The sequence below is a fragment of the Thermobia domestica genome, chromosome 3 (assembly GCF_964235325.1).
Source record: "Thermobia domestica chromosome 3, izTheDome1.hap1.1, whole genome shotgun sequence".
NCBI lineage: Eukaryota > Metazoa > Arthropoda > Insecta > Zygentoma > Lepismatidae > Thermobia > Thermobia domestica.
Window position 1 is genome coordinate 32,449,793 of NC_137456.1, and position 25,509 is coordinate 32,475,301.

Consider the following 25,509-nt stretch of genomic DNA (forward strand, 5'->3'; position numbering starts at 1 on the left):
TCTCAGTCATACTAGGCAAATGCTCTAGTGGTGCCTTGAATAAGCTAGTGTCGACTTTTTTAAACTCGTTTAACATAGGTAATGTACGACACTTTAACCATTTATTCTTATTTTTATCTTTTGCAAATTAAAAAAATGAAATGAAATCTTTTAGTTTTACGTCCCACGATTATGCCGGCTAGGCTAAAGGATACGGTGAAGATGAGAAATGAATGAAATGCTGGAACGAAGATAGTGGGAGGAAACAGGAGAGCCACGAGAAAACCCACTCACACGGTGTTTGTCCACCACAAAATTCACTTGGCGGAAGGAGGGTTTGAACCCGATACCCCATGCACCAGAGGTGATCGCTCTACCACTGAGCCACCGCGGCCCCGCAAATTTTATTATTTCGAAAATACATTTATTAGAAATCGCAACATCAATGTTTCGGATGTTTCTAAGATCATCATCAGTAATTATAGTAAATTGAGGAAGGAATTTTTAATAACCTGTTTATGCAATATTCGTGTATTTTAGTAAAATCTGGTTATATGGCAGTAGGGCATAGAATTGAATTCTTTATTTTTCGTTGGAATAAAAGGACTTGGGACAACGCAATTTGATTAATTTCCTTTCTTCGCTTTTGCATTGTGATTTCAATAAGTAATCCCATACTTTATGAGCCATAGATAGTAGCAAAATGCCCTGTTTTAATAAATATTCGCTTTGATATTTGAAGATGAAGTAAATTTTCTCTTACCATTAAAATGAGAAAATGTTGCTATCCTTAAATAGTAGTAATAATTAAAAATATGTGTATACATTTATTACATTTAGCAAACTTCCAATTAGTTAATTAATGTATCAATACCCTTAATCACATGTACCAGTTTCGTTTTCCAATCACTCAACACCTTTGAAGAAATTTCTCTAATTACTATGTCAGTAAATGCTCAACATACAGTTTATTGTATTTTGATTGAAATGCTAAATTTAACACATTAAACCATACGTTTCTAAAGTTGCATAGATCTTTCCGCGATCTGCCGCGCTTTACTACGGAATTGCTGCAGTTTTAATAATATATATATATATATTTATTTTATTGTGTATTTTTTCTTTTTCTTCTGACATCCTTCTACCACCAACAAATTACATCTGTTGCAGATGAAAATTTTAAAAGTACTTTGAAACCATTTTTGCAGTTCTGAAAGAAGTTTTGTATCGCAGTAAGACCGCAGTAGCCGTACACTTTGAAGCGTCAGGCGCCGACTTCAATGTTCCAGGTTCGACTTCTGACGGGCATGTTTTTTTGTGGATTTTAGAAACTTAACAGCTAAGAGTACCGTGCCCGGCCAAAGTCAAAAGCTACTAAAATCAGGGCCCAAAATTCAGGGTTCGAAAAAACCCAATCCACCTGGGCTCATATGCGTTTTCACGGATTTAATTTTTTTTTTTCGAAATAGCGAAATGTCTGTGGGGTAAAAGTGTTAAATTGTGATTTATATTTCAAGATTGTCATTGTCACAATTTGCAACAATTTTCTACTTACTGCTACATAAAGATCTCTTCAAGATTTTCTATTTTTGTTTTCTAGATACTGAATGTCGTGCTTCTCTCACGTTCAGAATAGGAACAGTGACAACGCAGAGGAGAGGGGGAGGCAATGGAACCCCCTTTCCTAATACACCCAACCAACTTAAGTCGAACTTGCAGCAATGGTTTCAGGAGGCGACTCAGAAAAAATTCCCTGGGGTCATAAATCCGCTCGTACTCAATGTGTTACCAATATTTTCGCAATATTTCTTTTCACCTCTCCTGTTTTTAAAGTGTCTCGGGCGAAATATTCTGAAACCACCATTGGGAACTTGTAATCTAATCCAATATTATTTAGGCCTATATTGAAATAAGTATTATGAAGCTAATAGTACATACTGTTCGTAGTTTTGGTCCCAACGATGAAAGATGTTTTCTTGAAGATGCTGCAATAAGAAGCTAAAGGCCCCGTCGCCTCCTTAATATTACTATTCTTTATCTATCTGTTAACTTTGAAATCTATCTGTTAACATTAAATTTGGTTGGTTGGTTATTGAAGTTTAGTGTCCCTATTCAGCAGTGGGCCTGTATGGGACGTAGACCTACAGTTTAAGGTGAAATCTGAACCACCAGAATCGTTCAAATTTTTCCAGACTTTCCGCCGCGAATTGAACCCGGAACCCGCTACACCGAAAGTGCCCATGCTAGCCACTAGACCAGCGGGCAGCTCAACTTTAACTTTGATGCTACCTGGTAACCAAAATAAATTAAGCATTCAATAAAGTACCAAATCCTGGAAATTGTATCCAATCGCTTAACATTTAGAAGATTTTTTTAAAAAGAACTCCCAATTTCTCAATAAAAAGTACAATCTAAAAAAAAAGATTGAGGGGGTAAGTGTACAGGAGTATCTAATAATATTAATACGAAATATATTAATTTATACAATATGAATTATATCTTTGTTTTAAAGTAAATGTTTAAAAATGTCTTAAATGAAATTAAATATCTTCCAATGTAAAATAAATAATTTTATTGTTGAAGTATTCACTTCCGATGCTTTGTACATTCAATTACGCGAACTTCCCGAGCACTTATTTCAAGACGGTTCATTTCCGATAATGCAACTTTATTTAAGTTAGGTTAGGATTTAGAGTTCTTGGCTGTGGGCATCTATGAACATGAGGGACGACGTTTCTCGGGATCACACTATCCAAGGAAAGGAAAGGAAGGAAGCGGCCTGTGACCTGTATGTCAAGTACCATCCCGGGATTTGCTTGGTGTGAATGAGAAAAACCCAGGAAACCTTACTCAAGATGGCTGGCCTGGAAAAGCTTTTACACTTTTTCGATCAAGTGTAGCCCACCGGGAATTGAGCCCGGGACCAGTCGCAACTTTATTTAGTGTACATCGAAACTTTTAATATAAAATTGCATATTTTACTTCAAATAGGACAGCGGTTGCTCAGTGGTAGAACGTTCACCTCTGGTGTGTGAGGTTCCTAATTCGATCCCAGCTCTCTCCAAGTGGGCTTTGTGGAGGACAAATACCGGGTGCATGGGTTTCCTTGAGGTTGTCCCGTTTCGTTTCACTCTCTTCATTCCACTATTTCATTCGTTTCTCATCACTGCCTAATTTAGCCCACAAACTATAACCCTGGGACGTAAAACTCAACGACTTCATTTCATTTATTTCAAATATAAGTATAATTTATACATTAATTTGGATAATTATCTCAATTAATTATATAATTATCTCAAGCTGAGTTTTTTTAATTCATACAGTACTTTACAAAGGCCCTAGAAAAGAGTTAATTAGTATATATTGAATGTTGTAGTATACCTAAAGGTCTAAATTTAGTTTTAAAAAAACTTTCAATGTGATCAGCTTAGTTGTATGACTAATACACTCACCAGAAGCTTAAAACCCAGGTGGGGTTTTGCAGGTGAGTAAAACCCGAAAAAAACCACCAATTTTTTGGCTAGGTGCGCCCACTTGGGTAAACCCTGCCGAAAATACAGAGTTTTAGCAAGAACAAGCGTATCAAGCGTACAAATAAAATTATCAGTTTTTGTAGCATGTTATCACTATAAAGCGTACCAAAGTATAACATATTTATAAAAAATATATTTCGTTTTTTTAAAATTAATATTGTTTAGCATTCTAAGGAGTACCTCTATTTGTTTATCGTCTTTATAGAGAATTAACGTGTTGTCTACATAATGATAGTATTAAACAACTTTTCAATTTTGATGTAGCTACACTTGATAAGATAATTATTGTATATTTTACATAGCACTATTATTTCGTGATTTTATTTCTTTATGTAAATACTGTATTCCTTATATTTTATTAAATATATCTGAACTCATTCCTTTTGGATATATATATTACAGGAATCGTTTCAAGAAACTTTGAAACCTTAAGGACCAACCCTGTTCTATACTGCCGAGTCCAAATTTCTGTGGACAGGGAATGGAGAAACAGCTGAGATACCGAAGAGGCCTGCTTGCTGCTCTTATGTATTTATTACGTTAAAAATTTATTATACCCAACTTGGTTTGGATTGTTCCTGTATTTTGACACGTAACAATGAAACATCAGACGCAGCGTACTGTAGACACCATATAAAATACTATAAATTATAACGAAAACAATTGTAAGAATACCAATTAAACAATAGCAATAAACTTAACTTTGTTTCACCCGAATTATGTTCCTGTATATCACGTATTTTAGCACTTCATTTTAAAATAATGATGTTTATTTATTATTTAATAAGATTATATAATGTAGCAGAGAAAAATTGTAAACAATAATCTGTTAAAACATCAAATTTGCATTATCAGCGCCCCCCCCCCCCAACAAACCTGTTTGGTCCGAGGTTGTTCTTGAAATTTTTCGATTAGCTTCAAGATTTGCTTTATTCAATTTGTTATACTTTATTCGGTGTGATTCCTGACACGCAAACTGAAGTATTTTTCTTCATTCCCATTGCACAGCTTGAAGAAGAATATGTGACATTTTGCCCCACGTAAACTAAAATAATAGCTGAGCAAAGAAAACTTATTATTAAAAACTAAAAGCTTAGATTTTAATGAAAGGTATTTGCATTGCTCAGCTATTATGTTGTTTTATTCGGGTTCATAAAAGCAAAGCTTTGATATGGAAAATATCATCGATGGTATTTTATGTATTTTCATTATTTTAATAAGAAAACTTGAAACTTAAACATCCTTCAGGGGAGGCTGAATGTCCGAAAGGTCCTACAATATTTGCCCACAGTTAAGAGGACTTCGCATATTTGTGGCAGCATAGAAAGCATCACTAAGAAGAAAGGAAGACTAAGTTCTGTATGGCATCCAATCTTAACAAAAAAAAAGTTCCGATTGTTCGTTGACTAAAGGTGAGATACTTTCCAAAGGTAATGTTTCATGGATAAGATCATACCCATATTCACTCTTATGGGAGGTCCACATTCTTTTGGAAGGACAAATTCTCCATTTTTTTAAACCAGGAGGCACGTCCTTCAAGTAGGAAGAATGGCCGTACTTTTATAATTAATATAAAATGTATTCAAGTATTTCAAATCAAATAAATATCTATGTTTAAAATAAGGAGAAATATAGGGTTTATCTATTTGAAAGTTTTTTTTTAAAAGTTATCCTTTTGTACACTATTGCGCGAAGCATGGCTTCCAATCTCTGTGTTTAATTATGGTGTAGGTATTATTTAAAATATGATTACACAGTACATTGATGTCGGAATGAGTGTAGCCCTTAACATCAATTATTATCATTAGAGGTATGACAATTATCGTTACTAATGTTCAAAGTACAAGGCATATTCATATATGATACGGTGCAAGATAAGTCAAAGTTAGAGCCACCCTGATTACTGTATACTCTGAAGCAAAAGAGGTATAATTGTAAATGGGTTTACGTGGATGCGGGAAATTTCTAGCAGTGTGTTCTGCAAGCTATTTTGAAGGCAGCCATGTTAGATTTGTCTAAAACTAATCTTAGATGGAAAAAGGAGCCCATCTCATTTTATTCTAGTATTTCGTGAGAAGTTCATTGAAAAAGTGAGTGTTTCATTATTACTGTTTATGTAACCAATTGCATGTTGTTCTTAATTTTAGTATCATTTATAAAGTCATTGCTGAAAAGTAACAGGGTACAAATTCTGAGAAACTGACTTCGCCTTTGAATTTATATTGAAATCTCGTCTTAAGATGATGCGTCAGATGACCCCTGTTTCCATTTAAGAGTTTTTTTAAAAATAGATTAAACCAATATTTCTACTTGTGTAATGGACAACACGTTATCTCACCAGAAAGTTTTTCCGAGCCCACCTAAGTTTTATACAGAACCGTCACATTTTGACCATATTTACGTTAATCAGAATGGTTGTGACTTTTAATGTTGACTGGGAAATGCTTAGATTACAAGCTATAATAGCAAATGTTGTTAAGTGTTGTAATCTAGATATGTACTGGTATTGACTGAGTCACCTTGTGTTTCTCAATGACACAGGTAGAAAATTAAATGAAATCTTTGAGTTTTACGTTCCTTGGTTATGCCGGTTAGGCTAAAGAAGACGGTGATTATGAGAAATGAATGAAATGGTGGAATAAAGAAAGTGGGAGGAAACGGGAAATCCCCGAGGAAACCCATGCACACGGTGTTTGTCCACCACAAAGTTCACTTGGCAAGAGCTAAGATCGAACCAGGGACCCCATGCACCAGAGGTGAACGCTCTACCACTGAGTCACCGCGGCTTCTTATAATAGGTATAGTCAGAAACAATATTAAGTATTGGTTGGAGGTATATGAAATGATAGTTCTAACTTATACTTAATATTATTTCTGACTATATATGTACCCATGAAATTAGGTTTTGTACCCATGAAATTAGGAGCTTTTGTACCCATGAAATTATTTGTACCTAAGAAATCACAGGTACATTGTACCCGCTAACTCTTGGGTACAATGTACCTGCTAAATTAGTGGGTACAAAACGGCCGTTTTGTACCTCTGAAATAGTGGGTACTGTATTTAGAGTGCAACATCTGATTTGTATTTGCGTCAGAGGTACAAATCTACGATATGATCTGGTATTAATAATTCTTTTACAAATAGCATAGCTCGAATTTCTTGCGCTTTGACTTCAATTCTTCTGATCCAACAAAGATAAATTGTATGCCTGAGATACTATATCAATGCAACACTTGCACATAAGTTGAGATCTTAACATCGCGAATTTTACATCACTGCAACACCTTACAACTCAGAAGCTCCTCAAGTCTCAGTGATGCAATTTTAATTACTTATTGTAAACGAAATGGGATTTTTCACTTGTATCCTTCCAGAGATGTTTGATGTTAAAAGTACACTTTTTCGCAATGTTTAAAAATTTTGAAAAAATCAGGTATATGGTTCTGAGATCTGAAAGTTGTTCGGTATGTTCTTTGCAATCTAGTCTAGACAAAATATTTAAGTTGAATCTCATTTATTTCGTTTCTAAATGTATATTCCAAAGCGACTATTTCTAGGTTTCTGACCTCAAGGTTCAGGGCTTCTATTTTCGACGTTCTAAAGTAGGCTTCAATGTACACAGAACACAGAACATGGTTTAATTCCATTAACTTTGCTATGTTTTTGATTTCAACTCTTTATCTTTAAAACCTAAAAAGTTACAGCGTTTAAGGGAATGCACTATAAAGTTCAAAATACGCTTACGCGCCTGTTGTCCACTACAAACTTATAATAGTTTGGCGAAGATCGAACCAAGAACCCAGCAAAGCAGGGTAAGCACTCTATCACTGAACCACTATGCCCGAATAATATAATTAAAAATGTAAGAAGCCATTCCTGCTGGTCTAGTGACTAGTTTGTTTGCTTTTGGTGCACAGGATCTCAGGATCGATTTTGGTGCAGAAGCCTTGAAATTTGGTGGATGGCTGGGATAAGTAAGGGTAGTAGAGGTTTGCGTGGGCTCGGGCTGCAAATTTTAAAATATACAACCATATTTCTCAGATCTTTTCGAGCTTAACTTTTTAAATATAATGTACAACGATATATATTGCACCGTTACTTCTGGAGAGGTTTTAGCAAATTGCAAAACTAAATCTCTAATTTCTGTAAATAAAAATATAATTTTGCGTTAATTATTAAGTTTCTGTAATTCGGGATTATTTCGGGCTCATTTGATTCTCACACGAGCTCAGACTGGTCTCTGGTTTAAATGCTAAAACATATTTTGGACTCGATTCGGGCCTCATATTGTAAATTCACGTTCCGGTCCGTGTAGACCATTAACTGGTAGAGCTTGATACTTAGCTACCTTTACGTGGTGAGCTCTTGGTGGTTCTGGAAAACAGATAAGAATGGAGTATTTTTAACATTAACTTCATAAATACGCAGAATTTTTATATACAGAATATAATTTAAACCTGAACTGAACTGAAAGCTGATTCTTCCACGAACTGTATTAGAAATTCCCATAAAGTTTTACACACTGCACAATTTTAAAAGAAAGATATTCTTCCAAGGAATAAAATTCAGTTTTAAAACAATTTAAAAATAAATCAATCCTTTTGCTCCAACATATTTAAGATACATGAAAATTAATTTCACAGTATTTCAGAGATGGCACTAACAGATGATGATTTTGTTATTGAATACATTTTTGTTTTCGTTTCTTTTATCTTGCAATAATCAAACTTTAAAACCGGATTATTTTATTATATATTTCTGTATTGATCCTAAATAGTTGAATACTTGTTTTTACATGAAAGTTTCTTGTCATAGATATACTAATAACAAAATCAATTTAGTCACTGAAGGAACAATATACAGCTAACATAAAAACAAATTTTTTAAAGAGTACGATGGGAGCTCCTTCAAACGGAGCACTTCACTCTTTATTTTCGAAGTCAAGAGTTTGACAAAATCTAGAGGGGATGTTTGAAGTAAATAGCACGAATAATGGATTACTCGCAGAAGGGTTAGGGGTGAATAAAGTTTAAATATTATCAGAATTTTAGAATTATAGAGATTCATATGTAATTAATATTATTTTATACGTAATAAATCAAAGAACAAATCGGCTGCGGTACCATATCTTTAACCTTTCATAGTTTAATAATTATGGAAAGTCAAATCCTTGAACTTTTTTGTCGAAATATTCCGGTGAAAATAGTATTCATTTTTTACTCTGCTATCTACTCCAGTGCCCCACGACGTACACGCTTGTCTGTTAAAATTTTGCATTCTTCGTGTGTTAATTTGCACTGGGGAAATCAGGAAAATATTTCTTATAAGTTAAAGTTTGCAACTGCTTACCTTACAGAAATGTTATCACGTTACAAAAGGCCACAAGGAAGCTTATGGTGCAATTAACATGAATATGAGTTTGTTCATTTCAAGACAAAGTGACCTGAAACTAAGGTTACAATCATAGAAATGGGTTGACAAATTGTCACTTCAAAGCAAGACGGTATATTGGGAATTCTCAAATAAAGTGAGCTTCACAATTGAAATAACTATTAATATTGAGTCCAACATATTCGAGATTCATGGGCAGACGCCAAGCTGGTAAAAGTCTAAAAGGTATTAACTGATAAGCAGCTTGAAAACCAAAACAATAATAACACCCTTCAGTTATTCCTGTTCCAAGTAAGAATCGGCTTGCACCGACAAGAGAAAGTGTACAAGATATAAGAATGCTATTTCTACGAAGAAATATGTCTCACTATTATAAAAAAATTGTCTGTATTCGTAACCTGGACATATATTAGATCTAAAATATCAATTCCTTCCAAAATTATGGTTGAAGGGTCTTTATGAATCAAAGCATTGACGTCAAAAATAACATTCTTTTTAACTGTCTACGGTTATAGATCACTGCAGAGTGAGACGGTGCTAAAGAGACAGATAATAATGGTGAAATGAAGGAAGTGAGGGAGAATGAGAGATCCACGAGGAAACTTACGTACATAAATCGTACTAGGCAGAAGCTGGGATTGATCAGAGACACAAACGTCAGATGTAAGCGTTTTATCACTGAATTAGCGAGGCCCACCCTGTATATTGTTAAGACTTTAAAAAAAGGATGACATTTCTTATCCACCATGACTATTTTTCGTGTACGTCAGGAAGTGTCTTCCTGTTCTACCTAATGACTTTCCAGCAATTCTTAGCACACCTTTTTTCTTATCTTCATACAGAGCAAATATTCTTGTTTTGTTTAATCTTGTTGAAAGGAATATTTTAGGTTTCACAGAAATTGAATATCAATTCCTCTTTCGACAATTACATTTGCTTTCAGGGGTCTTGATTTCATCACCCCTGAAGTTCAATTTGCAATCAAGGACAACCATTACTTTACTAAAGTACATTTACGCAATGTTTACTGACCTCTAAAACTCCACTGATGTTTGTTCGTTTTATACAAAATTCAGTGTTTGGTGTATGTGGATAAAAAAGTCCGATAGATGTAACAATACAGTTTAAAATTATTTCTCTTAAAATTGTTTAAACAATCCACAGTACCTGTAATGTTCCCTCATCAAGAATATATTTATCTGCCGACAGCATAATCTAATTTTTCTTCTAATATTAGTTCATAAAAATAGGACTATAAGTCTGACGTTACTTAAGTACATGTAAATTAAGAACAATGTTAACAGTAAAAAATAATAAATAAAAACGCAATATAATAACATACGTACCTACGTATAAAATAACATAAACAATAGCGTCAACTATACTACAACGAAACATTAGATTTCATCCAAGGAGGGGAAACGGTGGCTCAGTGGTACAGTGCTTACTTCTGATAGGTAGGGATCACGATTCGATCCACAGAAAACAAAGTTTATGGTGGACAACATCGTGCCCGCAGGTATTTAAGGTGTATTCCCGTTGCTTCTCACATTCTGATTCCACTTCTATCATTATTCAGTTGTATTACTGATCTGCAAGGGCGCCGATTTCTCTGCAAATTTGGGGGGGGGGGTAAAGATACAGAAAACCTATATAAAGATTTTTAAGACAAATTGCCCAATAAGATAAATTTAAGATAAATTACCAATTTAAGATAAATTTCCAAATACACAGCCACATGAGCTTTGTGGGGGCCTCTTGCCCCCAGGATCGTCGCCCTTGATGATCTGACTCCCTTAGCCTAACAGGCGTAATCCCTGACATTAAACTACGATCTAATTTCGTTTAATTTTCTATTTTATCAGGTTCATAGTCTTTGTAACTGTAATTGTTTAGGAATACTGTTACCGTACATTTGTGGTATAGTGTATTTCTATTAATAAAATTGACTAAAATAGGTTAAATAATTTGCAAAATATTTCAATTGGCTTTTTTTGCCATACCAATATAAACTTGTCATAAACCCCACTCTGCTTCCTTGTTCGCGTCAGTAGACTTCCCGATGGGAACTACTGGAGGCGAACTTCATACGAAGAAGGTTACTATATTTTTTTACAGTGTTATTTGTTCGCACAAGGAAAGTAATTGGGGAAAAAAGAGAGGGGTTGGTTGTAGGCAGGGTAAAAGTGAACCTGAAAGGGAAGACAGTAGGAAGTGGCATTACTCACTCCGTCAATCTGCCTATCTTTGCCTATTGTCAATTTTTAGAAACTGGGGAATGCCGTCAATTTTTTGGAGGTGGGGGACGCGTCCCCCTCAGTTTAACCCCTGTTGTAAGAGAAAAGTCGAAGAATGGCCTATATTACTGATCATCAATTCTTTTGGTAAATAATTTTACCATTCTACGAACATTTCCATTGATTACATGTACCGGTATATGTTCTGTCATTCCTATGTCATACAAGAGCAGTTCAAATAGGTATTAAATTACTCTCACAGTAGTCTTTTTCAGTAGTGTATGTGTGGTGTCTTAGTTGAACACAGATTTATCAGAGCAAGAATTTTGGAAAGGTAAATTATGCCGACTTTCCGAACAATCTTAATATAAACTAAAAACTTAAAGAAATATTGTCCAAAGGTACAATGATTTGGATGCGTTCGGGTGAAACTTGGTGTGCAGCCACCTTTTCTTGATGATTTCTAGCTGGCACTGGGAATCAGAGAAGAGTTGCCTGTTTTTTAAAATTATTCTCACAAATACGCATAATTTATAAATTCAGAATATAATTCAACACAAGATCAATGAACTCTTTGGGAAATTTACAAAAAGGATGACATATTTTACAATTCTAAAAGTTCTTCGTTGGAATAAAGTTTACTTTTTAAAAATACATTGTTTTAAAAAAATGAACCTGTTTGCTCCACTCTACTCAAGATGCATGAAAATCCATTTCTCAGTGGTTCAAAGATGGTACTAACATTTTATGATTTTATTCTTGAATACATTTTACTTTCTTTTTCTGTTCGCTTGTATTAGAAGGAACAGAGTAAAAAAACACAAAATCTGGTGTCAAGCTTTAAAACGGAATTGTTATTTTATTTATTTATTAAATTGATTGCAAATAGCTGAGTATTGTTTTCTACATTACAGTTCTCGTCCTAGATATAACAAATTGAATTTAGTTATAGGAGAAGGCGTTACCTTCTGTGGCCCGCCCAGTTTCGACTGGGAATGAAATTGCAGTTAAAAAAAAGGCTTGTCCTTGAAATTACGATATTAAAGCAAAAAAAAATTATTGACAGATCACGTTGGGACCTCCTCCAAACGGAGAACCTAAACCCCTTATTTTCAACTTACTTATGTCCGAGTGGAACCAATATGTAGAGAGGTACTTCAAGTAAATTCCAGCAATAATAATTTACTGGGCAGACGGCTTAGGTAACCTTACACCACTATTGGAAGTTTAGAAATTCATTATAGTGAATTATAAGTAAATATCATGTATTTCATACGTAACAAACGAGTGAATAAGTGGTTAGCTGTATCAGTAACCTTTTATAGCTTAATAATTACAGAGAGTTAAATATGTTAACTTTCTACCTCGAAACATTCCAGTGCAAACAGTAGTTTTTTTTTTACTCTTTTGTGTTTCCCAGCCCCCAGCCACACGCATACACTTTGACTGTTGTAATTTCGCATATAGGCTAAAGTTTCCTATATTTCCGAAATATTTCATATAGATTAAAGTTTTCCTATAGAAATTTAATCAACGTAGCCAATGATAGAAGTTCTTAAGAATATAAGGAGGCGCATGCAATTAACATGAATATAAGAGTGTACACTTTAAGACAAAGTTAGTCTCAAATAAACTTCTCACACATATCAGTTAATTGACGAATTTTAACCTACCGAAAGCAGCACTCAGCAAGAGGCCATATTGGAAATCCGCAAATAAAGTGGGCTTGAAAATTGAAATAAATATTAATATTGAAAGTAAGCTATTGGTGATTGATGGGTAGACGCCAATAAACATCTACTACCTGACCAGGATAGCAGTGCAGTTTTGGGAGGTGGCGCTGCTGTTGTGCTTACATCAGTTTCTTGGCAAGCGCGGTGGGACAAGGGGACGGAGAGTTTCCCTCTGCAGTGTATCCAATGTTTTTTAAAAGTTGCAGTTTAGATGTAATGCATAGCCGAATCTCTTTACACTTAGTAAAGAACGCCGTAAGTTATGTGGTCGTAGTGAACCATTCCTGCAGTAATACAGATGTATTGTGAATACTGATATATGAATGGAAATTACTAGAGACAGTCACCAGAAAATAATGAGCACACATACTGCATATCGTCTCGTCAAAAACCAGCGAGTCGAGTCGACCAATTTTAATTCGTTTTTCTTTGCCACAGAAAGCGTCTGATACTTTGTACAATACTGAGGTTAGTTTGTTCGCAAGTTTATATGGTGTTCTTATTTATTTATTTATTTTGCTTGTTACTTAAAATGTTCTGCAAATAATTTCAATAAGTTTTGAACCTGATTGTGTTAACTTGAGCCAGGGGTTAATCCAGGCTAAATGTTTGGGTGGGGCGGTCGTTCGAAATCAAATGAAGGTAAGATTGCATTGCAGTAATAATAATAAAAAAAACAAATTTAGAAAAGGAGAAGTAGCTATTGTTTTCAATTTCTAGAACAGAAATTGCCACCTGCGATTTCGAAGCTGGATATATTTTTGAACAAGAACGCAAAGGTAAGTAATTTCTTTCTATTTATTGCTTCATTTGGCTTCTGCAACGTAAAACAAAAGAGAAGGCCTACCTATTTTAGGTTTTATTTTACATGAATAATACAAAGGTGAAACTTCTTAGGTTTTATTTTTAAAATAAAAAATATCCTATTCTAGGGGAGGGGCAATTGCCCCTCTTGATCCGCTCCTGCCTTGAGCATATGCATGAAATGGTTTGATACAAACAGGACAAAAAGAACTGTGAAAGATTGATTAGTAGTAATCCGGTTAGAAACACTGCTGGTTGCATTTTAGTTCCAAAACCGGCCGCCCGCACTGAGGAGTTTATATACCGAATTTCATCTTCGTTATTTGACGGTCTCGTGATATACTCATCTTTTGGCATAAATTATGTTCCCCGCTCACTCTAAGGATAAGTATTTTAATAAATATAACATCGTAAAATCCTGCTAAGCACAAACATTGTAAACCATTACTTCGTATTTCGTTGTAATTGGTTCAGTAGTTGTTACGTAATGCAATCAGACTGAAACTCACATTTGCTTTTATTTACTAGAATTCGACGCCTTCATTATTTTGAGACAACTTCAGACCAGAATGTGTTTCAGTAATGTATTTTACCTCATAATAATTTGTGAAGTGTTTTCTTAGGTTCTTCTACTATAAGTGCAAAAAGGACTAAGAAAAACTCAGAAATATCAGTTTATACTACCTGGTAAGTTTGGCTTTCAGCCATGCTGAATTGGCCTTCATATTGAATGATACAAGTATGGGTGATGCGGGGAGTTTTACTATGTTGTTATATCTACTCCGGATTCGATTCCCGGCGGGAGCTCATGTGGTTCGGATTCCCCGTTAATCAGTAGGTCCACGTCTCATATAGCCTCGTTGCTCAACGGTACGTTAAACTCAAGATCAACTCAACTTCGCATGCAGTTTCAGAAATTCAACAATTATGTCTGGGTTCACCTCTCACCTATATTCGGTTAGTGTAGTTAATTATAAGGTAAGTCTGAGTTATATATTCTTAAATATAAGGCTACTAGGAGCAAACTAGGAGCGTCAATAGGGGGCGTTTAATGGGGCTGAGTTCAAAATAGACGTATATATATACCTTACATTTTGGATAATAAAAATTATAATAACATTTTCCAGTAACGAAAACCGTAATCTATTTAATGAAAAAGACTTCCCCGCCTCTCACCACGTAAAATGTGAACATCTGAGCCATACAGAGGCCTAAATATGAAAACATATCCTATTTTGTACTGTCTGAAAATATCACATTCTTGGTCGGCGATGTTTATACATTCTTAGTAACCGCCCTGCTTCCCTTCCGTATCCGTCACTGACAGTACCTCAACGAAATTTAACCCTAGAATACACAGAGGGGTGCTGGAGCACCCCAGACGTTATACTCATCGGCATTGTGACTCTGTTCTCAGGCACATTGGTTGGTGCTTCCGTGTATTCTCATTTTGGAGGATGACGTTTACGGTGGTGGGTGTGGAGCAAATTGTTTCGTTTTAAAAGATAATATATTCAAAGGGTGGGGTTCTCCAGCACCCCACCTGTGTATTTACGTATGTGAAATTTAAATTTTGACGAAATTCGTTTTAGATCTTTGCATGCATATTTGTTTAATTGCATGATGGCGAAAGTGTGTGTAGGTTCAAGGAAGTTTACAGACTTTGAACTGAACACATTAGAAGAATATTATGGTCCTGAAGGTAATTTCAGAGAGTCCGACAATATTGAAGTATAATCGGAAGTCAGTGATGAAATTAGTGGAAGTGACACGAATGACACTAAGGGTAACATCGAAAATGATCCAGCCATAAGGGGAACCTCTATATTAGGAAGAAACGGTCATAAATGGAATTCTCAATCATCCGTTCGGAGTTTCTAAAATAAAACTTGGGTTGCAGTTAGCTAGATCCTACATGCTGGAGAGCCTCAAGAAGAATCTTCCGACTAATTTGTCTATTGGTATCAGAAATATCCTTGGAATTCAAAAATAACTGTCACCTATAATTGATTCAACATATACTCTTCCAGAGGAAGCACGATGTCCTAGGAATAAGGACAGAAAAACTAATTATTTTTGTTTCAGATGCAAAGAGGTTGTTTGTACTGAGCACAGAAAGGAAATCTGTATTTCGTGCAGTAAGGAATAGTTTTGCCTGTTCAAAAATACATACAAACTCCTATTGTGTATTCTTATAACTGATGAAGTAAAATAAATATATTTAAGTTCGTTTATTATAATTTTAGTAGCGTTTAATTATATGGGGTGCGCTGGCACCCCACCTGTGTATTCATGTAAGCTTTGTTTGTCTGTGTATTCCAGGGTTAATAAATATATAAAAAAACCGTACACATTTTTTAAAATTATCTTTCATACAGGAATATGATACTAGAACCACAACAGTAGAATCTAAGCATTTTTAAATTACTCTTTTCTTGAAGGTTTCGTAACATTTAAACGAATTTTGCATTCGGAGGGTGATGCTGTTCAAAAGAATGGTGTCAAAAGCATGCTTTTTAAAATAATGGTAACACAACGTGAAAGTCTAAAATTACAATGAAAGGAAAACAGTGATTTGAAAGAGTTAATAAAGTAACAGAAAACGTGTTTACGTTTACATTATATTGTAGTCCTATAGGTGGCAGACACATCCTCTATAGACTGAGAAATAAAGATGATTACACTGATCTAAGTTTGCATTTCTGTTTAAAAGATAAAATGTACATTTTTCTATTTCGTTAAAATTTTGTTTACCGTTTTTTTCGCGAATATTAGTCGATATAAACAGATTTTCTCACTATTTACTTGCTCCGATTTCTACATTTAAGAGGAAGTAGAAATACTGAAGCTAAAGTCTTCAAATTACACATAAGAATCATATATAATGAACATTGGAACAAATTATATTTTTGAAAGCGAATAGCCGGATTCATACGAAGGGAGCTGGTATTCTCTTGAATAAGGTGTTTTCTACGCAACAACAGGGTTATGAAGGACAGAGCTTACTATTAAGGTTGCGTGTGAATATTTGAGGCTTAAATCTGGTGTTAGATATGGACGTAATCATAGATCAGGCGTTCACCCACAAATTTGTGTTCAATACTATGAGTATTATTCTGCATCCGAAAAGACGATAAGTAATTATCACAACCATTACAGATTGAAAGAATAATTTCATATATTTTGTTTTTTGTTCGAAATGTATAGCTACGAAAAGACTTGATACTTGATTTCAACGTCAGCCTAAATAACGAAAACTGAATAGAGCCTACGTTAAATTTTACTTTGATTGTCATTACTATATATTTCAAAAAGTATTCTTTATCAAACTTTTCTGTTACGTAAGTCAACGTGTGATACGTATAAAGAGAGTCAAAATAAATCAAACTTTTCTGTTACGTAAGTCAACGTGTGATACGTATAAAGAGAGTCAAAATAAATCAAACTTTTCTGTTACGTAAGTCAACGTGTGTTACGTATAAAGAGAGTCAAAATAAATCAAACTTTTCTGATACGTAAGTCAACGTGTGTTACGTATAAAGAGAGTCAAAATAAATCAAACTTTTCTGTTACGTAAGTCAACGTGTGATACGTATAAAGAGAGTCAAAATAAATCAAACTTTTCTGTTACGTAAGTCAACGTGTGATACGTATAAAGAGAGTCAAAATAAATCAAACTTTTCTGTTACGTAAGTCAACGTGTGTTACGTATAAAGAGAGTCAAAATAAATCAAACTTTTCTGTTACGTAAGTCAACGTGTGTTACGTATAAAGAGAGTCAAAATAAATCAAACTTTTCTGTTACGTAAGTCAACGCGTGATACGTATAAAGAGAGTCAAAATAAATCAAACTTTTCTGTTACGTAAGTCAACGTGTGATACGTATAAAGAGAGTCAAAATAAATCAAACTTTTCTGTTACGTAAGTCAACGTGTGATACGTATAAAGAGAGTCAAAATAAATGAAAGAAAACTCTGAATGTGTTGGAAAGAATGATATCAATCGGTAATCAATGATTAATCGAATTCTCATCAATAACTAATTTGAAAGTTTATTTCTGGAATGTTTGTGTTATTTTCTTTTTCTTAAATGCACTCGTACAAACATTTGAAGACAAAATAAACTAATCGAAGTTAATCCTCTTATTTCTGGTATGCTGAGAGGTAACAAGTAATATTATTATCCAACCAAATTTTATCATATTTTCATTTTGTTATTCTTAAATGTAACCTTCGTCTGATGTAAGACGAGAAATTATGTAAAGCTTTTATTCTTTTCTTCTAAAAAAGGATAAACGAAAGAGAATTTCCTACTCTCCCAATTATATATATATATATATATATATATATATATATATATATATATATATATATATATATGAAATTTGTAACAAAGAGATACACCAAAACTGAAGTTTTGCATTCATTATGAGTAATGAAGTAAAAAAAGTTCATATGACGATATATAGGCAAATGCATCGGTACAGAGTTACGGCCATTGGGGTGCCTGACGGTATGAAATAATTGCATTCTGTACGCCGCGTAATGTGACTAAATTTAAACCTCAATAGCTCAGCTCCAAATTAAGGTAAAAAGATAACTGTGATATCAATATCTTAAAGGACGAAGCTTTCCACTAATATTAATTTTCATGGGTGGACGCAGAGTCAAGAGCAAGTTATCCGACACATCCAGAAGTCTCTTTAAGTGTTTCCCGTCAGCCTCTGCGGGAGTATGTGTGCGCCTAGTAATGTGTTACCGACGAAACAACACCACACACTGAAAGCAAATTTGTCTTGATGTCTCCTGGAACTAATCGAATGAGAATTATCGTTAGATCATACATGTTCGTACGTTATGGTATCTTCAATTCTCGTGTGAACTGAGTCTCATCTGTAAATACTATTTCAGATGAGGAAACTAGATTAACAACACACTGGTGAAAGTATCAGTGTACTCGCGGCAGATAGTCGACTGTTTACAAAGACTGCACTCACTGCAGGTGATATAGTACAGGCTCGCTCGACAACATATACGCCATATCTGCAAGTGATTTACATGTAGTTCATTGTTCAGGAAGAAAATGATACTACAATTATCTTCCTAACTTTATATATATATATATATATATATATATATATATATATATATATATATATATATATAAAGTGTCCATAAAGTACATTTCCACACCGTGTATCTTCGAAACGACTACATATATGAGTGAACGCGAAAACATGTACACCATTGCTGTGAGGGGCTTGAATTCTGAGCTATAAAAGTGCTATCCCAGACATCCTCATATAGGGGTACGTGACATCAACTTGAAACCTTCAAATAGGAATACGGGTCGAGTTATATATCATTGGAGAGGTCTCTACAAGGGAAATATTTTGTCGAAAGTTTCAAGTCATCACATTGACTCAATCCAAACTGGCGGGGATTCATATTTCGTCTCATAATTTCCGTTGCCACCCAGTGTATCTGCAAAACGACTGTGAATATGAGAAAAGACAAAACACGTAAGTCATTAATTTAAGGTGTTGTAATTGTGTGCCATCAAAGCTTCACCCCTTACCTCCCAAATAGAGGTACACCCCTTACCCCCCAAGTATTTGCATTGACATAAAAGTAAGGTTTGGGAGAGTTTTATTCCGAAAAGTGTTAATAAAAAGTTGCGAAAATATCGACATCACAATCAGAACTATCGGAGTTTAGTATAACATAACCTTGGTTTCAGACATGTAGGGTTACGTAATTTCTCTGATTGAAAATTAAACAACCCGCATACTCAGTCTCAAGTGACCTTACAATTAGTTACATTGATATAAATAAACCTTTGCAAAAACATCTGAATTGGTTACTGTTTGTTCTGAGATTTGCCTCTAGTCGCACTAGTCGACGCAGAGTTGACTGCAGTTGAGTCATGAATTGCAGTGCTCACAAATTTTAGTATTGTCGTAGATCTGCCTGTCTTCGTGTCCAATCGTCATCAAAATAATGTAATTGGGCACAGTCTTCCAATCAGTACTGAAACAAAATTGTGAACGCTGTGGTTCTAAGACGTTTTTCCGACACAGTGTTATTGAACTTGTGTGTGGGTGTTCTTTTCTTGCTGAAGATTTTCTTATAACTTTCTGAATGAATCTTATCAAAGGAGCACATTCTGCTGAAGATAAAGTAAAACTTATTTATGTTTTCGGAGAATGTGGGCGAACCTATCATACGATTGCTAGAAGATTTAATGAATTGCATCCCGAACGTACTAGTGTCAGTTATCAGTATGTGCGCAAACTGGTGAGCAGGTTTCGTGAAAGACAACGCGTTAAACACCGACCCTGTTCAGGATGGTAACGCTAGATCAGAACACAGCAATAGCAGTTATAGAACGCGTCACTGAGAGCCCAGAAATCTGAGTGAGACACGTTAAGTAAGAAAGTACAGTAACATCCCACAGTGCTCATTTAGCGAAGTTCTAAAACATTTAACTTACACCCATACGAAACGCATCTTGCCCCAAAGTTATGAGATGATTTTGACAGACGAGTCGAGTTTTGCGAAATCATATACCAGAAAATTGCAGAAAATGAGAAGTTTTGGGGAACAAATCTGTTTTACTGACGAAAGAGCCTTTCCGTTGAGCAGAATGGTTAATGTACATAATGTTCGATTTTGCAGAGACTGCAATCCGCATGTTATCAGGGAAGGGCACAGTCAAAGAACTGAGAAAATAAATATGTAGTCACGTATTTAAGAGAATCAGGAAATTGGTTCCTTATTTATGGATTCAAATTTAACAGGTGTGTACTTGCAGCTTCTACGGGACACCGTGGATCATTCAATAACTGGTCTAAAGGTATGGCCAAACACCTGGAACGGGCTAAATATTTGGGAAACTCTAAATGCAGTTGATCTAAAGTCAACTGGGATCAATGTTTGTGGGGAAGGCTACATTATGACGTGCTTAAGGTTATCGTCCGCCATATTCGTCTTCGCCATATTGGAATTGACTAAGTTATATATATTTAGTTCATAATTTTACATTTCAGAGCATTCCCCGTCGCAAGCGCACAGTGGTGTGCATTCCAGACTGGCCTTCTTGCACTTGCACTTTTTCATGCAGTTTTTGCATTTGCAAGAGACGAGCTCCCAGCAGATCTTGGATGCTTCGGGTAGCGTTGTCCATAGAAGTTCATACACGCCGCTGGTCTTTATCCAACCCCAGTCGGTTGGTGATGGCAGTGTTGGTGCAGGAACCTTGGCCTGACCCCAGACATGTCCGTCCTGATATACTGCTCTTCGGATGTGCTGCTCCAGGGCTGCTCTGGTCGGTGGGATCAGCTGGACGTTGTTTTTCTTTGCAAACAGTTTGCGACGTGCCTTGTCAATGTCAGTTTCTGTGCTTGTTCTGTCATAAAGCAGTATGATGAACCTTTCAATTATATGCATGGCGTCTTCATTAATACGATCTGGTGCAGTGGAGAGAAGAGTGAGCGTCTGCGTGAGCTCAGGTAGCACTGTCCACACTGCCTATGCTTTCCACGTCCGGAGAAGCAGGAGACCGTGTCGCAGCCCGTCAAAGCATGAAACATCGGTAGTGCCTGAGCTTTTTCGGGACCCAGAGCCCGAGCAATTTCATGGGCCGCCAAACAGGGGGACGTCTTCCCCGAGCCGAAGGATACCCACACTTCAGTTTTCTCATTCAAGGTGCGTGCCAGAGCCACCGCCACGACAACAATATCAGTGTCTACTGTGCAGATGTGGATCTTCTTGTGACCATTGTGAGCAATGTTGGCAGCATGCAACATAATATGGGTATCGGTCTCCTCGTGGTTGCAAGGTGCCAGGGCTGAAGTATCCAAAAGCGCTGGCTTTCTCAAGAATCATCTCCTTTAGTGATGAGCAGCTCCTTATCTTCAAGCTGGAATGCATCGTAGAGGATGTCAGAGAGGAAGATGAACATCTCTGTCTTGTTTTCGTAGACTCTGAGGAAGCTGGCCTAGTTCCCGGGTATAGTTGAATTACCCACCTCTCGTTTTCTCACCCCTTTTCTCCGCTTGGCTCTGGCTGCACCTTTCAACGAGTTTCTTAAGTAGCGGTCCCACACTAGGTCCAATCGCGTGGCTTGATGAAATTTTGAGAGTATGTGATGCACAAAAACTTGCTGGGCATATTCTTTGAAGGTTTTCGCCGTAGCAGACTTCATTAACTGGATGATGACTGCTCCATCTAGGACAATGCAGCTTGTTGGAGGAACCTCAGACCTAGGCTGACTGAAGTCTTCTAGAGAACTGAAAAGATCAGTCTTTACACCAAACCGGATGCCACCGCCGTCCGATAGTGCAGGAGGGAAAGCTTGGTTTTCATGTTTGAAGAATTCGTCTAGATTTCCATCCCGGTTCTGGCATCCAATATACAGATGAGAGAAGAGGTTCACGTCGTTTCTGAGGGATTTCATTTGGTGCTTGCCCTTTGCTTGAGGTTTTGTTGTAGGCTGACCAAGTATTTTGATATTATTTCTTTTGATAGAATCATGTTTGGGTTTCGTTCTCTCCATCACGCGTTCTCTGACAAATTTGTCAAACTGCACCTGTCCCACTTTATATGCACGACGGATGTCGTCTACAGCTCGACATGGCGCGATCTCCTTGGTGTCAAGTACCAACAGATCTTGACTATCCTCTTCAAATGAATTCCCAAAGTCTTCCATCACTTTGATCATTGACTGTACATCTTTTTGGAAACCAGTTTGCACACTCGATGTCTGGTTATGATGTTTTATGTCTTTTGATCGTTCTTGGTTAGAGTCCTGGACCTCTTGTCTTGCCACCATCCACCGTCGCATTGTGCTGGGATTGTCAGTCAGACCTACTGCACCTCCATCTCCTTCTATAGCTGCAATGTTCTGTTCGTGGGCCTGATCGATGGGGATGGTGGAAAACGGCCTAGTCGTTTTGTGGACTGTGAAAATCCCAGCGAAGAATTCATCGGCGATTTCAGGGTGTTTAGTCGACAGTTCCACCATGTCTCGCAGATGCTCAGGAATCCAGCGCGCGTAGTTGATGTGATCCAAGGCATGGAACCACACTGCTAGTTCTTTAAGGGCATCGACGTACATAGCAAACGATGCTTGGCGCAGAGAGCGCACGTACACTAAGATCGTAAGTTCTAATTCCAGTACAGTTGCCCAGTAGTGGAACTGGAGGCAAGTCTCCGCCTTTTGCTGGCACCACTCCGCGAACTCAAGCTGCTTGGTGCTGGCGTCACGCAACTGGTCAATGTAATGGTTGTGTGCGTTCTGCTGCAGGGCGAAGAGGGCTGCTGCTGTTACTTGATGCGCTCTCCTGGTTCGAGTGACTCGTGATACCTCCAGGAAGGAATCCGCAGTCCCGGCACTGGTGATCTATGCCTCAACCAGTGCTTGCAGCCATCCGCTCCCTCGCAACAAGTCACCAATGGTCTTCAGTGCTGCTATCTCGATATGAAGACCTCAGAAGAGGATAACGAACTTCTCTTCACCGTACACCTGTGGCCACTTCCATTGGATTTGCTTTGCCAGTGCAAAAAGCGGTTGGTCGAATGTGAGCACTGGAATCTGGCTTCGGTGAAGATGTTCCACTGCGTTCTTGACGACATCCATGAAGTGCTTGATCATAGCGACGGTATGGGCACTCTCCAGGAATAGCGGAAGTAGTGAGGTGGGACAGATAGCCCGACTTGTATTACTGGATTGTAGACTTGCGTGGTATGCAGCCCATGAAGTATTTTCTAATGGAAAACTTTCTTTTATGGATAATTGGGTGCGTTGTAGCCAAAGATATTCTGTTTCAATATGTTGCTTGAGGCCGCTGCTGCCTCTCAGGGATGTCACGTTGGTAACCGGTACCTGCGTGTTCTTGATGCTGCTGTTAACGGGTGGAACGTCTGTATAGTATTGTGGCAAACGGTCAACTGATTTAAGGTCTCTTTCGTTCGACCCTCCGAGGATACTGTAGCAGCGGTCAATACCGGCTCGATGGAAGGCAGGATGTTGCACCAGCGAAATAGCAGTCCCCTGAAATTACTGTTTTGAGGTCGTAGACCTTGGATTATGGTCGATGTTCTCTACTGCGGCTCTGGTGAAGACTTTGCCTCTCATCTTGTGAGGGCAGACTACTTGCTTCTGATGGTAGAGGCGGCAGGCCCTCTTCCACAACTGTGCGGAGAGGGATAGGACTTGGTCGTAGGAAATAGAAATAGCTTGCCGACTAGCTGCCTTTTACGTGTGTGTGCGTGTAGCATGAGTCCGATATAAATGGGAAGTGGCGTCTTCTGCGTGGTGGCGTGCCGGACTGGTCGAGACGTACTACCTATGTCGGCTCTTCGGTGCTTCACACAATTGAATTTGAGGAGTTGGCTGATAGAGAGTGCCGCTTGTGTAGTGCTTTCTCTTTGATACTTGATCCTTCCAAGATCATAGTGACTAGGGCAAGGAACACGGATGGCACGGAATCCTGCTGACATTCTGGACGAAATTCATTGAACTCATTGTCATCTCCGAAGATGTGGTGTCGCACAATTTGGGCAGCGCGCACCAGATGGACACATCAGTATCTGTATCCAGTTCACAAGCCTTTGCCAAGGCATCGCCGAGATCTTCATTAAATGCAAGCAGGACAACGCGCCCCTGATGCTGTACACACATGTTAGGAAAGTAAACAAGCAGTCTCTGTTTAAGACGGGTCGTGTGCACTCTGCCTTCATACTTGATTCCCAACATTTGTTCGATCCGCGAAACATATAACTGGGCCAGATCTGCAAGTTTGAAAATCGGAGCCGTCTCGCCTTCCGCTAAAACTTCTTCAATAAACACGGCCAGTAGTGCAAAGGCAAGCCCTTCTACTGCTTTTTCATCATTTGAACTTTTACGAGACATTTCCTCAATCTTCCGAACGCGGTTGTACAAATTCACGAGACAATTACTGTGGTACTACGCATCTTGTGCAATCATGTCCCCAGCGTTGAGTTTTGTCTGTAGGTCCATATCACCCAGAATCATTGCACACGACCTGACACGCGAGTCCAGTTGGAATGTCGCAGTTTCATGAAGAGGGACACGACCAGAAATTTCTCCGCAAAAGAAACATTTCACTTCTCGTTGTTTAGGCTCAATACTTGATTGTCGTGACAGACTGCATTTTCGCTTGTGGTCAGCAGCTATCTGTACTTCATCATCTTCGCCTATTTTCAGCTGCCTCTTTTCTGCTCTCTTTAACTTGGTTTTGATATGCCTCAACATGCAGGTTTTATGGTATCGTGTATTGTTTGCAAATGATTTGGGGAGAAGCTCAATGTCATTGAACCTTCACAGATATCCTGCGAGAATGCTGTAACTGCTCCCCTTGTCTTTACGTGTATTCCTGGATGGATATGTTAGCGACTCTTGCGTCACTTCTTGACATATGAAGCATAATGACCAGTCTGTCTCTGTTCTTGCTATTCGGCCGGAGGTAGACTGTACTGTTTATGCTTCTTCACCACAAGGTTTCACAAGTTTGAAGACCTTTGACATTGTTCTGGAAACAGAGAAGGAAGAATGAGTAAATGTGTAAATTAATATTAAAAAGCAGCATCTTTCGAAATTTCAAAAATAGCTCAAATTAGTGATTGTTTATAATAGTCCGGCAGTTTAGCTGGATATTTCAACATATTATGCACTTCCTGATAAAAGCACAAAATTTACACTCCGGTAATATCGTATCTTAAGTGACACTCCGGGAAAGTTTCTTTTTTTTCAATAATTTTTCCAAAATTGTGGTTGTATCTGTAGTTATGCAATGGGAATGAAAGG